General features: G+C 40.0%; 1 long non-coding RNA gene across 1 annotated transcript; it reads left to right on the plus strand.

Moving 5' to 3' along the window:
* On the plus strand, positions 1-13,832 carry LOC120446416. Its single transcript, XR_005615851.1, has 3 exons — positions 1-134; positions 13,055-13,293; positions 13,422-13,832. It is a non-coding gene; the product is annotated as an uncharacterized LOC120446416 (long non-coding RNA).
* The last annotated feature ends 78 nt before the right edge of the window (positions 13,833-13,910 follow it).

Raw genomic sequence — 13,910 nt, forward strand, 5'->3', positions numbered from 1 at the left:
CCCGGCTGGCTTAGCTCTAAAATTCATCAAAATTAAAATGCTAATATTTTTCGTTTTTTATTTGTATTTTGGCACTGCTTCCTGTATATACATTCTTGAAGCTCGTTCTTGGGACGCCTAATTTTACGAACCAGGTGAGATGACAAGTTACTTATATTACACATAGTAGGTAAATAAAATAAGGCCTTAAAACGCAACCCAATATTCAATTAGTTCATTTTAATTGACCAGTCAATTTCTCAGCTTAAGCGCATTAAGGATAATTGCAATTTGTATTATGTAAATTGCGAGCGCAAAAAGTAAAAGTGGAAAATAAGCCGAAGGCAACAATAATAATTTGGTAAAAAAAAAACAGTTAATAAATTTAGTGCACGTCCATCGCCTGAATTCTTTTAATTTTAATTTACACTTTTTCAGAACTGTGATAATTGATTTCCAATTGATCGAGCATAAATGCATTTAAGTCCCAAAGTCAACCATTTTCCAATCCACTTTTTTAACTCACATTTCCTTCAATCAACGCATATAAGGTAGCTATTATTTGGCTTTGGAAAATCCTTATATGGGTTTGTAACAAATCAGTTATTGGTCGAACTGTTGCATTAGATAATTGGTTTTGGTGATTTCATAAAATTGTAATGCAAATTGAAAATCGAATGCACACTTTTTTGGTGTAAAAATGGACGCATTGGGAATCTATCTTTACCAGTTGCTTCCGCTTAAGCTTAAATAAATTTTAAATCTCATAATCCTTTTGATTTGCAAGAATATCCAGAACAGACCGTGTCGTTCCCCCATCACAAACATTTAGAGCTGTACCCAAAATTGGGTCGGCATTTGAGTATCTGAAGCGTTTGGCAGCAAAGAGGGCTGGGCAATTGAAACGGCCTACCAACCTGGCCGACACCCATACACGTGCAACTGGGAAGGGGGAAGGGGGCTCACACGGATAGGCAACCGCACGGTCCCTACACGGTAATTATCTAACAAGATTACGCAAAATGTTCCTCCCCGGCGATGGAAACGGAAGCAGCGAGGGGGAAACGGGGGCTGCGTTTAGTTGGGGCCTGGGAAAGTTCGGTGGAAGGCGAGGCGGGGTAACAACGCCCGCTGCCAGTGGACAGAATGCAAAATGTTGTTAAGTCGCTGGCAAAACGCTCCGATGCACAAGTGGACTGTTGGGTTGGTGGTTATGGCTGCAAGGGCGCAACATCCGAACAGCACCGGATTGCAGCAGGCGGAGGCGTTGGATTACGGCGCTTAATCCTGCGAATTTCTCGCTTTGCAACTGGCTTAAAGAGAAAGTGTGTCAGTCTCAGGTGTCCTTGCATCTGATGACGAATTCCGCTTCCAGTCGGTCGGATCAGCCACAGATGCTGGAATCATTTGCAATCCCCATCGTGAGTTGGATGTTCGGCACGCATCACCCAGGGGAAGTTGAATTGGATGGCAACAAACTGATGTCGGACTGCAGAAGCCTATAAACATATCGGGTATCTGAACTAATTACGTCTGAATTAAGCCGAGGTAATACAAGGGCATTGAACTAATTACGTCCGGCTTAAACTGATGTAATTCGAAGGCAATTGAAATGAATATTAAGTGCTTTTTACAGAAAAGGATCATTTTACATTTTTGAAAGTCTGTTCAAATTATTAAAGTTGATTTTTCATTGTGACTCTCAACCATGAGATTTCGTTGAATAGTTAATGGCATTGTCACCATATTTTTTCACTCGCTATACTTAATCGACATGTTTTTAATTTTGTTTCTCACCGAAGTAAATATATTATGTTAGTCCTCTGTGACTTTTAAAAGTTTAAAAACACTTTCCTTGTTGCCGGTCGAATTTTTTGTTCAATGCAATTTTTATGCACTCCAGATGCACGTAGAGCTCACAGACTGCCGTCGATATTTTATGTATATTGTTGAGGGATTTTATTTGTTTACGAGAATGTGCTTTTTGCCCAACCAAGGTCTGAGCGTTCTGTATCTGTGGGTGTTTTTCTGGGAGAGGAAAACGCGCATCAAATGCAAATTTGTCCCATCCTTTGTTTGCACTTTTTATTCATTTTGGCTGCTCTGCGCTTCTCCATTTGTTTGCCATGTGTCTGCGTCGGGGGATAATCTCTATCCCTACTTGGAGCAAGTGCACCTGCACACGACCGGATTACTCGCAAGTACTTGCGTGTATTTCGAATATGTATATTAGTAGCCCAAAGTCAAACAAGTGCAAATGCGACTTGTAAACAAGGCACTGGGAACATATATTTCATTGCTAGCAGTGACTTAAAGTCGGTACCAAATCGTGGATCCATCTCTTACAAACTTTTACCAAATAGACAGCAGATACAAAAATACCCCTCTTTTCCTAACACATTTGTATTCACACTCGAAGTATCATCTATTCGAAACAATTGGCAGCCCACAGAAGCTGGCCAATATTGACACGATCCGCGTTGGATTCCCACATAGGTTTGTCGGGCTGCTGTTTTGGTGTTTAGTAGCGAGTTTTCAAATGTTTTTGTGTTATATTTCTGCGGCAGCGATTTGCGGTGGCCGTGCAAATGTTTTGTTATCTAACGCTGCTTTTAATTGATTTTCCATGTGCGGTCTGTAGATTTGTAATGGCTGTAATGAACTGCAATTAATTTCGGCCACTGCCATTGTGAAGCACCGCAAAAAACATTAGCGGGCAAATTGAATTAAATTCAGTTTCGAGTATGGCATATACAGGATTTTGTGAAACAAAGTTTGAGTTTTGGTAATTTGATATTTTCTGAAATCACTTTAATATAACTTCATGTGTCCCCAGATTGATTGGACGCAAAATAAAGTGAAATGAATTCTTACCCAACGGTTTTGGATTAACTTTGTTTTTTAGGTTCGCTTTTGTAGCTTAAGCCAGTACAGAAAACGTGGGCAATTCCGCTTATAAAATCCCTTCTACTATTTCAGATGCCCTCTGAATTCATATGCTGCCAAAGCAGGGAACACTAAATCAAGGTAATCTTGACAAAACCGCTTGAGAAGGAACCAAGTCAAGGCCAAAAGCTTTTCAAGTGGGTGCAAAGCATCAGCGAAGGCAAACCGCATCAAAATCAAGTCAAAACCTAGACAAGCACACTTGTTAGCTTATCATGTTACCCATGTTAAGCGTATTAATGGCAGAGAAGACGGCGACAACGATGACAACAACGACAATAAAAGGGCGTCAGCCAGGCACACAAGCAAACAAGCAAACAAGCAAACAAACAAACATCGAGGATGAAGTAAAATATTAATAGCCAGCTACTAAAATAGCACGAGCCTGAATCCAACACAAAGAATCAGCATGGGGGCCAAGAGGCCAAGAGGCCAAGAGGCCAACGAGTTTTGAGGTCGCCCAAAACCAGAGGAAAGTGGGTGGCTGGCCAACTGGGTGGTTAAGCCACTTGGTAAGTCCTGGCTCAGACAGAAGACAGAACTTGGTGCGCAGCCAACCATGAAGCCATCGCCCACATGCCTGTTTCTGGAACTCTGGCTTAACCTCAGAAATGTGTGCGGATGCCTGTTAATGTGTCATCTGTGCTGATGCCTGGCTGCGTAATTGTTACCTTAATTTATGCGGAAATAGTTTGTTTCGAAATTGAGAAGTATGCCTGCTACCTATAAGGTCCTGGGACGGCCAACTTTGTTTGTTACAATAGTCTTGAACTATCGTAAGTTAATTAAAAACGAAGAAATATGGCATTTCATATCGTAATTATCATTGAGGTATGTGTAAAAACCGCGTTTCCATTTCCAACCTGTGAGCTTTGTTAACATATTTCAACTGACATGGCATGCGGCTCTTTCTAAACATTTTCCATAACTTTTCAACCATGTTGCTATCGCACGCTCCTTTGTTTCTTTGTTTGGGATTTTAAGTATGTATGGGCATAAATCGCCATTCATTGACAACACAAGCGTTAAGCCAGGGGGCGTGGCCATTTGTCATGTTAAACGTTAAACACAAAAACCAAACAACGGCCCAGACTATGCCATATATTGACATATTGCCGGGCTTTAGTTTCCTGTTTTTGATACGACGGACTGACTGGCCACCAAGCGACCGCGCCATAAAAATAATCAACATAAATTGTGAAGAGCCAAACACTGTTGGGGGAAACAATAACAATAAAAATAATAAAGCAAAACAATGCCAGAATATTTATGGCCACTGCGAGAGAAGAGAAGAAGAGGTCCTGCGAGCGAAAAAAAGGAAAGATTGTTATGTGCCCAAATGACTGTGAAAAAAAGCTCCCCTCCATTTCCCCGTCTAAATATACTTTTGACTGCGTCTGGCGGCGTAAGCAAATCAACCAACCAGCACTGGGCCAAATGGTGCACTGGGAATAGGCATCAGCAAACATGGCTCACACAGATACAGATACAATGTGCTCACACAGATACCCACCCACCCACACACACACACACACACAAGCATCGCAATGCATCGTTAGCCCTAATGCTTGGTTACCAACAACAGTTAGGGCCCGATCTCCACGCCATGTGGCTCACCATAAATTTTCCACATTTTCGCTGCGATATTTATTTATAGAGGAGTTATCTTGGGACAGCTATATAATTGTGCTGAGTTTAATGATGAAAATATTCAATTTTAATGTTTCCTGCGATTAAATCCATCCTAGTTTGTATGTCATTTAAAGTGCTCTGGCAAACTACAGAATGAATGAGTTAAAACTTTATTAAATTTAGCATACCTTTCCAAGGTATTTATTTATTTTAAATAAGTACAAAGCAATTATCGATTGATATTATGTATATGTCTATTACAGTAGGCCTCCAAATGGTTTTTATTTTCGCTTATAATCAATCAATTTAATTTAAGCGATCTGCGAAAATAATGAATTAATTTCAGACAAATTTAATCATACTCAAATATTTGCCTAAGCTTGTTTGACCCGAATCGAGATTCAGCGAAGGTCCTGTTCTGCGGGATCCTTATCTGCTGAGCTGTTAAACATGCAAAGTCACTTTGTTGAGATTGTGTGTGTGTGTGTGGGAGTGGGAGTGTGCTTATATGTGCAAACAAATTAAGGCAAAAGCCAAATATACGGAATATGCAAATGTTGCTGCTCTTAATGTTTGTTGCCACTTCAGCTGTGGAATGGGGATTTTTTCTTGCGGTTTTTATTTTGATTTCAGTTACATTTTTTATTTTGTTGTTCGTTGATTCTTTGGCAGCCTAAAAGTTTCTCTATGTAAATAAGAAATTTATTTTTATGTATGCGCAAGCCTAAAGTTGTAAAATTGTTTGTTGCCGCTGCTATTCGCTCGGCTTTTCCCGCTTTTCTCAAGCTCCTTCATCTTTTGTGGGCCGGTGCTTTATGGCCGGGTTCCTTAATTTAGTAGTTGGCTCTGAAGACGTAACTATACATTTGGGAGTTGGCCCTCTTTTCTCTTGTTGCAATATCTTATGATTGCCGGCTGGATAATGTCTATAATTCCACTGCTCTTCTCAGTTGCTTGAGCTTTGCAGTTTAATTTACATTTTTATGTTGCCTGATTTGAGTGGCATAAGTGAGTTTTTGGGAATGCTGGAATTGAGAGCGTTGTGCAAAGTCTTTTGAAGTATTATGGCATTCTTATGATTTTGGGTCAATATAGAAAATAAATAACAAACGCTATAGACACAATCATAGAATGTTGTCTTGAATTATTACTTTACGTTTTTTAGCCAGCGTTTGGAGATATTCCGTTTTGTAATACAAATTTGGTGTACATATATGTACCTATGCTAAGCACAAAATTATAAATAGCAATTTAATATCAGCCCCCATTATGCATTAACATGCATTTCATGACTAACCCACATATGCCGGAAACCATAAAATTTTGTTGCCTACCTTTTGGGGCAACTTGCACGCAAATTTTCGCCCATCGAAGCAAACAGGAAACGGGGAAAAAATAATAATTTACAGGAAATCAATATGGAAACGGGCGCAACATACTGAAACGCACAATCAGGGGTAAAGGAGAGACAATTGGCACTTCATCACTTAAGCACCTGAAAGGCATTTTTCACTTTCAATTTCGGCGCAATGCCCCATAAAATCAAGAAAAACGCTGATAGCACGCACACAAGTGCCACCCCACCAATACATGGACAGGGTCTGTCAATCGAGCAGCTGCTGTGCAATTTACACGCACGGCAGCCAAATTGACAACCGTCTGACAAGAACAACAGCAAAAGCAACAGAAACAGAAACAAATTCAAATACGCGGGCAACTGAGGAGATATCCAGCGAGAATTGTCAAGGGCTGTACGTGTGCACTTTGGTCGCAATCATAAAAAACAATTGAAATGTAAAATATAACATTTATTTCCCTTTTTCCATACGCCCTGCGAGGCGGGCTATATGACAGCCAATAAAAAAACTATTTCCAAGCTTTTGGCATTGCCGAGATATAACAACTGAAGACGTAGGAAAAATATTAAAATATTTATAGAAAACATTAAGGATACAAAAATATCATACTATTATACTATTTATACTTGGAGAACTAGCTTCATTTTTCTGTATATTACAATTACAATTAAATTTTAACTAACAAATTATTGTGAGCATCAGTTTATAATAATAAGCTCAATTATTGTCGCTTGTTAAAAATTAATAGTCTGTGTCATAATTTTTTTTAGAGAAACCCCTTATTCGCATTACATTCTATTGAAGGCTTGGTCTATAGCAACTCCAAATCACCTGGCACCAAAAGATTCCGTGGCGTTGTTGTAGCTATCGATGCTTTCAGGAATCGCGCGTTGATTGCGTATACGACGAGTCAGCCAAATGCACACACAGCAATTTCTGTTGTAAATTGTTCACATTTCTCACACAGGCTCAAACAAAAACAGCGTTGAGAGAGCACAGAAGCAGGAGCGGAAAATATAAAAGTATAAAGGCAGGCCAAAATCGTCTTCGTCATATTTTCAGCTCAAGGCTGGCAAACAAATTTCGGTCACAGCCCTTTTGTCTTCACCTCCTGTACTTTTTCCCATCTCCGCCCCCGACATCTTGCGTTTCCTTCTTTTTTGGGCGCCTGAGGCGTTTTGAGTGAAAAGGAAGTTGCGGCGACATGTTGTCAATAAATTGACAGCAATTGAAGGTTTATAAAACACTTTTTGGCCTTTTCCTTACGAGACGGTGGAAGAGTGTGTAACAAATATTTGACGGAAAAACAGAGCCGAAAGCAATAAATTGTACGGTTAAAGCGATTTGTTCAACCTATTTCGCTGTCGAGTAATTGGAATTTTATTGAGTTTTTGCCAAGCATCTTTAAAGCTCCAGAACTCTTTAAAAATCGAACATCTACTTTTAGGGAACGCCGAATCGCCTTCCCTACTTTTGGCGACCAAATCCAATTTTCCAAGAATTAGCCTCTTGTCTGAAATTAGAGCTTGATGCTTGGCGTAAATCAAAGAGAAGCCAGCTTCCTTTCAACCAAAAAATCTCCCCCTGGTGCCACGCACTCAAGTTGTAATAAGTTTCCCTCGAAATTAACATGTCACCGCCGAGAGACATTTGTGGTCACAGAATGGCGGCTTAACAGAGGTCCAAGTGGAACCCATGTGGACTACAGGTTGGGGTTTTTACCTTACAAAGCTGATTTTCGAACAGTATTCGTACCCCTTCTGCTGCCCCACAGAAATGTTATCCATTCGAAAATGGTTCTCCTTCGCATTTTAACAGATTTCCCCTTTTCTGTGCACCGGCAACATGTGGCCCATCAGCACTTTGATTGACATTATGGTAGTTTTACAGTCATCACTTGAACTTGGTCAACTTTGGAAATTGTTCCGAATATTTGATTTTAATTTGAAGTGCTCCCTGTGGGTACTTTGTTGCAAGTATAGTAGTTATAAGATGCAGCTAGGAATGGTCATTCACGATATGTTTAGTATGTACACTCTAGAGCAAGCTCAAAAGGGCTAGTTCATTTAAGAAATTATAGAAAATAAAAAGTAATAATTTAATGCTCTTAAAAAGGGCGTAAAGGAAATAAATATTTTACTTAAATATGTAAATTGTGTGCTAATGTAGAGCAGTCACCCATATTACTGCTAGGGGAGAACAGGAGTTAATTGCTGGAAATACCTCATTAAGTAATTGAACATATATAGATCCTGGTAATTGGCAATTAATCTTGCATGTGTTAAAGAATCATATCCAGTACCTCGGCAGTGCTTACAATTTTATTTTTTTCGATCACTAATTGGCAGGCAAACAATAGAAAAATCGGCATGTAATATGGAAAAAAAGTTGAGAGCTCGGAGTCAATGTGGATGATTAATTAAACACATAAATGAAATGCGAATTTGCCTTTTCTATTTTAGTCCATAATGAATGGGATTCAAGAGCGAGAGTGTTGTGTACACATGAAATTTTGATATGTGTGGTGGGTTCGGGGAAGCCATACAATGCGATCAATGTCCTGAATAAAACATGAGACTCGAGGTTGTTTTGAGACTTTCGGTCTACAAAATTGGATTCGAAACCTAAGTGGCTGCCTGCTGGTTGCCTGCTCCTCTGCCTTTGCCTCTGCCAAATCGATGCGAATCAGAGCCACTTCAAATTACACCTGTCCCAGACTTTTGGCTAATCCCGCAGGCCAGACAAACAGACACACCCAACAAGGCGAATTATTGGCAAGTCGAGCAACAACAACGGCTTTTTGGCTGTGGACAGTAATCTAAGCAATTGTGTTGCTCTATTTGCATGCCACACTCACACGCATTCACCTGCCGAGTATCTATATATGCGCAGGTTGTTTGTTATATTTGCTAAACGCTTACTACAAGTACAGACACACAGCGGTAGTCAAGGGGCACAGTTTCAGGGAAAGTGCCCACCCACCGCAAGTCATTTACATAAATATCATTTGGAAGGCCTGGAAGAGAAAACTCCAATTCCAAAATGGGAATTAAACGATTTTTCCTTTTTGGAAATCTATTTTAAGTGCTGCGGTCCATTAGGTATGATTTTAGGGCAATCTAAATCCGTTAAGAGGGATTAAAATAATTTGTTATAAATTATAATTATTCAAATTACCAATACATAAAATCCTTTTTACATATTTTTGTGTGATTTATTAGAAAAAACATTATCCACTTAAATGAAAAAAATATATAAATCATTTTTGGGCAAAAGTGAATAGCAGCGGAATAAGAGAATGGTATTTCTTTTAATTGTTGTGCTAAAACTCTAGAAAAAAATCAATATAGTTTATAGACTGTAGTATGATGTATTTGCCAGAGTTGTTTAGTTATTTGTAGAAAGCATTAGTATGTCGTGAATAGACCTCTCGGAACAACCTTAATTATTCTTAAATTTTGTGCTGGCAATGTTTTGGCTAGTGGAAATTGCCAAAACTCCGGCGTCCCTGCGTTTTACACTTTCTCTCTCCTGAAATTTTGGACAGGCAACGGTGGAGCTTTTGGTTCTTTCCGTTGTCGCCCAGTGGTTTTGTTTGGTTTGTTGTTTAGTTGTCTCTGGCTGCTGCTCCTGTTTGTCATTTGTTTGCAGATTCAGTGTAGATTCTGTGGCTCCTTTGGCGCTGGCTTAGTTTATTTATTGTTCCCACACCAAGTCTCGGGAGGTCCAAAAGAAAATATGTCAAGGTGTGCCGCAGGAAAGCCGAGCTTCTGTTACCACATCCCCTCTCTTCATTCCAAGCCCGAACTTTCTATCATCCCCATTAAGCTTGACTAATGTTTGCATCGGCCTTGTGGCTGGTGTTGGCTCAATTTTTTGGCGACATTGTAAATAATGAAGACTTTAAGCTGGGTGAAATTAGTGCTGTATTGCTCTTTGTGTGGCCCCCTGTTCGTCCGTCGACACAAACTAAGCGAAGGCGTAGGCCAGCCACCGAAAACTCAGTCTAATGAGAATGTGGTAAACACATGTGCATAACTTGCCATGGAAAACCAAGCCCCTTTGTTTACGGCTCACTAATGGTAAATAATAGTTGACTTGATTAATTTTGCATAATTGCAAGAAAAGAAAGTGTTGGCTTCTTTTGGTTGATTATAATAACGCGTTTAACGCCCTATGAATATTTATAAACAACTTGTTGATTTCCTTGCTATAAAATCACGGAGAATTAAATATTGTGGAGACATTTTTGAAACATTTTACCCATCAAAGGGGAGTTCATCCTATTTTACACTCTTGCATTCAAATTTCAAATGCCGTATTTTATTTTCCCCTTAGTAACGTTTACGTTCTTACGTATCGTTCTTTTTGCCAATCCTTTGTCGAGTATAAAGGGATACTAAACTCGTTGGAAAGTTTGAAACAGGTAGATAAAGCATTTGCGACCCTGTAAAGCATATATATAGTCTTCATTAGAATCACTAACCAAGTCAATCTGAACATGTCTGCGTGTCCGTCCGTTTGCCTGTCTGTCCGTATGAACGTATGAACTAAGCATGCAAATTGTAGAGATATAGCCGAGTAACACGTATCGGATAGTCGAGTAAAACGACTATAAGTTTCCTTTTTATTATACTGTATGTTTTTGATATTCATTTTGATTGCGCCTATTTTGTTGCGCTTTCCCGTCAACCCCTTTTTCAGCTTTGTATTTAATTTTGTTTATGCACAACTCGGAACACATATTTGAGATTTCTTTGGCTTGAAAGTAGATTTTCCCATATCTGGCACTATTCAGCCGGCAGTCCTGGCTGTTGTCCTGTCATTGTCCTGGCTGCTAGAGAGCTTTTCCCTCCAGCACTACTACTACAACAAATGCCTGTCGTTGTCGCTTTCCCATGTCGACGTTTATTTATGCAAATTTAATTTCCATACTAAACGCTCTTTGTGTGTAAGCGTGGTGAATGCGAGTGTGTGTCTGCTCGAAAAATTCACTTTGCCTTGCCCATTTTGGCCTGATTTTACTTACTCTTGTTGGGTGCGAAAAGCTGCAGCTCCTGCTCCTGTGGGTGGCGCAAGTATTTTTCCGTTATTGCTTTTTATCAGCCTTGATAAGTGAGAGGGCTGTCGCTATTTCCCCACTAGTCCGCCACTCCAAGAAATTTTATTACACTGCGGCGTTAAAATTGTTTGCTTGCTAATAGAAAATGATTTTTTTTACGCCCAGCCACGCTCTTCATTTGCATGCCTGGGGCCAAGGGAGCAATGTCCTTAATTAAGTGGCAGCACGGCGCGGAGGAAGTAGCAGGATTCTGGCAGGAGTTACAGGCAGGAGTAAGCGGCTTGTCATATGTGCTTGTTCAGTTGAGTGCCTCAGCCATCAGAAAGTTAATTTAAAATTTTCAGCATAAACCTCCCAGTAAGTTTTCCGTTTGCTATAGTTTTTTCTCCTGTTTTTTCGGTTATGCCAGGACCTTGCCAGAAATCGGTTTTATGTAAATGACGCTCTGTGGCAGATAAAACATTTTTTTTAGTTTCCCTTTCTGGTAGCTTGAGTTATTGGCAGGCACAAAGGGCGTTTTGGCATTGAAGCTCATTTCGGGATAATTCACCTCACCCACATATGCACATATTGACCATAGGAAAAAGTGTCCTTTGCTTTGGATTTCCTCTTATCCTGGCTGCATTTTTTGTGGACCACCCAAATGATTCTATTCGTGTGGTTACGATTTCATTATACGGCCTTTTTTTTGGCCTCCGTAATATTCATTCGTTATTGTGATCTCCACAAAATTTTGGGGTTTGTCGTGACAATATTCTTTTCCACGCTTGTTTATTTGTATTCAGGTCATATTACTGAAAGGAAAATAAAATTATTGAACTCATTATACCCGTTACTCGTAGAGTAAAAGGGTATACTAGATTCGTTGAAAAGTATGTAACAGGCAGAAGGAAGCGTTTCCGACCATATAAAGTATATATATTCTTGATCAGGATCAATAGCCGAGTCGATCTGGCCATGTCCGTCTGTCCGTCCGTCTGTCCGTCTGTCCGTCTGTCCGTCTGTCCGTCTGTCCGTCCGTATGAACGTCGAGATCTCAGGAACTACAAAAGCTAGAAAGTTGAGATTAGGCATACAGACTCCAGGGACATAGACGCAGCGCAAGTTTGTCGATTCATGTTGCCACGCCCACTCTAACGCCCACAAACCGCCCAAAACTGCGACGCCCACACTTTTGAAAAATGTTTTAATATTTTTTCATTTTTGTATTGGTCTTGTAAATTTCTATCGATTTGCCAAAAAAACTTTTTGCCACGCCCACTCTAACGCCCACAAACCGCCCAAAACTGCCACGCCCACACTTTTGAAAAATGTTGTAATATTTTTTTATTTTTGTATTGGTCTTGTAAATTTCTATCGATTTGCCGAAAAAACTTTTTGCCACGCCCACTCTAACGCCCACAAACCGCCCAAAACTGCCACGCCCACACTTTTGAAAAATGTTTTAATATTTTTTCATTTTTGTATTGGTCTTGTAAATTTCTATCGATTTGCCAAAATAACTTTTTACCACGCCCACTCTAACGCCCACAAACCGCCCAAAACTGCCACGCCCACACTTTTGAAAAATGTTGTAATATTTTTTCATTTTTGTATTGGTCTTGTAAATTTCTATCTATTCGCCAAAAAACTTTTGGCCACGCCCACTCTAACGCCCACAAACCGCCAAAAACTGTCCTTCGCACTTATACTAGCTAAGTAACGGGTATCAGATAGTCGGGGAACTCGACTATAGCGTTCTCTCTTGTTTTAAATTCTCTTTGTGTTCAACTGTGGTCAGATTGAATTCGCAGATATGTGTAGAATATTGTAGATTTGCAGAAACTTTCGCTTCGGAAAATACGTAAAAATGAACAAATTAACCAAAAATAACAAATATTTTACTCAACATTTTGGAAAATGTTCTTATAAATATTTAGCTCCGTGCAAAGTTATTTCTTGTGCAAATGCATTCCTGTGAAAAATTGTATGATAAAATATTAGAGCATAACTTTACAAAAAATGTGATTCTTTGCATAATTAGTTTAATATTCCATCAAAAATGTCTCTCTTTTAATTAATTGTATTACGGGGACAGCACTCAAAAGGGCCGAATCCCATCGAACTTTCGGCCAGCTCTTGACCTCCCAGGTCGCTCTGGGCCAAAACACATGTGGATCCAGGGCCCAGACGACAGACAGGCAAGGTCTGTCTCTCGCAGCATGTGGCCTGCTTTACTGCGCATAAGGGATACAAATTTTTTGGCTACTGCCGAATTGCTGGCTGAATGGCTTTGCAGGGAACTAAAAGGACTGCGTGTGGCATACGTGGAATTGGGTAAGTAAGAATCGTAGGGACGTCAAGTGGCGGTGTGAGCATTTGGCTGGCGGGCAACTTGAAAGTTATCAACGCGCCACTTTTGGCGCTTGAATTAATTTCGTTTTCTTTTTTGAATTTTTTCGAAGAGCGAGAAAGAGTGAGGTGGCGGAACGGATGTCCTGCCATAACGCAAAGCAAACCGGAAGCGCCAGCAGACGCTGCTGTTTGTCGTTGAAAGGAGCTCGGCTAAAAGGATTCCGCCGCAATTTGTTTGATGTTTGCTACGTGTTTTCAAATATGTTCCGCAGCTTCAGCTACCCCCGTCCTCGTTGACTGGCGACATTCGGTGCCGGCCAATTGCAGCAGCAACGAATGCTGGAAAATATTTCACAGAAAATTCTTCAAACTTTCCCAGGCAGACTTCTTTTTATGCGACTGCGGAGGATGCTATAAGAAATGAGCATCCCATGGCGTCTGAGCATTTGTTTTTGTGTGCTGATGCTTGTCTAATAATAAACTGCGTTCCGAAAAAGCTTGTAAATAAGCTTGCAATAAAATATATTTTTTCTTTTCGTACCCGTTTGCCACTGTCAATAAGAAGAATATGTGGATAATTCAAATCAATAAACGGGAAA

The sequence above is a fragment of the Drosophila santomea genome, chromosome 2R, assembly GCF_016746245.2.
Source record: "Drosophila santomea strain STO CAGO 1482 chromosome 2R, Prin_Dsan_1.1, whole genome shotgun sequence".
Taxonomy (NCBI): domain Eukaryota; kingdom Metazoa; phylum Arthropoda; class Insecta; order Diptera; family Drosophilidae; genus Drosophila; species Drosophila santomea.